At 38.5% G+C, this 1,747-nt stretch overlaps 1 pseudogene; it reads right to left on the bottom strand.

Moving 5' to 3' along the window:
- Positions 1-592: 592 nt before the first annotated feature.
- LOC143643897 (eukaryotic translation initiation factor 3 subunit J-like) lies at positions 593-1,460 on the bottom strand (annotated as a pseudogene).
- Positions 1,461-1,747: the final 287 nt, after the last annotated feature.

Raw genomic sequence — 1,747 nt, 5'->3', positions numbered from 1 at the left:
AAAAAGGTAAAAGTTTCCCTCCCCCATCCGAAGCCCTCCATCAGTAGAAAGACTCTTATAAATATAAACTAAACAGTCTGTACACTCAAGAGATTTCACAACTTGCTATATAATAATGGAGAGGTTTACCTTCTTTGGCTTCAGGTTGGAGGGTTTTGGTCATTTAATTTTTAAAGATCGAACTGGTAGTGGCTTTTCAGGATCTTCACTCTGAGATAAGCAGTTTTCTCCACAATGTATTTTTAATATCCTCATACTCAACTTTAAGACAAAGCAATTTTAATACTAGGTACACACCACATGCCCTTGCTGCAAACTGCTTTCCTTGACAAGTTATGAAGCAGTTCAAGGAGGTATGGTTAAGGCTGTATTACTGAATGGTACTGGTAAATACCAACACAATTTTTTTGTCGTGTTGCAATGCTTGTTTCCAATTTAGTGATTGCTGCTATGGAATCAGATAGCAAAAATGACAACATTATTAGGAATTTTTTCTCTTCTTTTTTTTTTTTTACTATGATTTAGTAGCAACTGAGGTTCTTGCTTTTAACCCCTTAGCAGGATCCAAGTTCCCGCATATGCACATTAGCACCTAAGTATCAAGGGGTTCAATAACCTGCACAAAGATACTGCACTTCTGATTATAGCATTTGGCAGAAATGAAAGGAAAGGAAGTTGTGCTACATGTTGCAGGGGTTGTGGGCAACTGGAAGAAGACAAAATGACACACGATGTCTTCATAGTCTTGAACATATCCTCCATCATAACCACTACAGACAGCCAGATCATCTTACGTGGTGGCCTTTAAGCCCCCTCCAGGAACCACACCTTTCTTCTTTTTGGCTTTGCTTTGCCTTTCTTGCTTCTGTTTTTTACTGCAAAGCACAATGATGGAATTAGTAATCTTTTTAAACCATCAATTTCCAATAACATATAGACATCTTGAATTAAGGCTTCCAAAAAACTGGCATAATATATTGATTCTTCATATTGTGTAATTTCATCTTTTACTAACTTTCCAAACTCAGTGAAATCACCTCTTGAAGATGCATTCATAGCATCTATTCCATAAATTGTATTATTAACAACAAAAGTTTGTTTTGCTAATTCGAGGTCTGACTCTTCCTGCAACTTCTTTAGTCACAGTTGATCTGCTAATTCTTCTTCTGGTGTTATACTCTAAGTTCTTCAGGTTCTTCTAACCTCTTTTTTTATTTCTTCTGGCCTTTTCTGCTGCCGTTCTTTCTCTTTGATTCTTTTCTATTTTTTTTTTTTTCTTCTCTGAAACTTTTACTTCGGCTTCCCCTTCTTTCATCATCATTACCATCCCAGTTATTCTTGATGTTTTCGTCTTCATCCTTGCCTTCCTAGCAGTCCTGCCACCACCCTCCCCACCTTCCACATGGGACCGAGAACGTCTCAGGAGTCGGAATCTCCCACTGCCGCTTGGCTGCCGCCATCTCAAGCTGGGTGTGTGCATGTGTGAAAGGGTGTTTTAGTTTGCTAGCTTCTGGGATGCAATATACCAGAAATGAAATGGCTTTTAAAAGGGGAATTTAATAAATTGCTAGTTTACAGTTCTAAGGCCAAGAAGATGTCCCAATTAAAACAAGGCTATAGAAATGTCCAATCTAAGGCGTCCAAGAAAAGATACCTTGATTCAAGAAGGCCAATGAAGTTCAGAGTTTCTCTCTCATCTGGAAAGGCACATGGCAAATACAGCCAGAGTTTCTCTCTCAGCTGGAAG

This window comes from Tamandua tetradactyla, chromosome 8 (assembly GCF_023851605.1).
Source record: "Tamandua tetradactyla isolate mTamTet1 chromosome 8, mTamTet1.pri, whole genome shotgun sequence".
In the NCBI taxonomy this organism is placed as follows: Eukaryota; Metazoa; Chordata; class Mammalia; order Pilosa; family Myrmecophagidae; genus Tamandua; species Tamandua tetradactyla.
The sequence above is the reverse complement of the archived record's forward strand: the minus strand, read 5'-3'. Positions and strand labels throughout refer to the sequence as shown.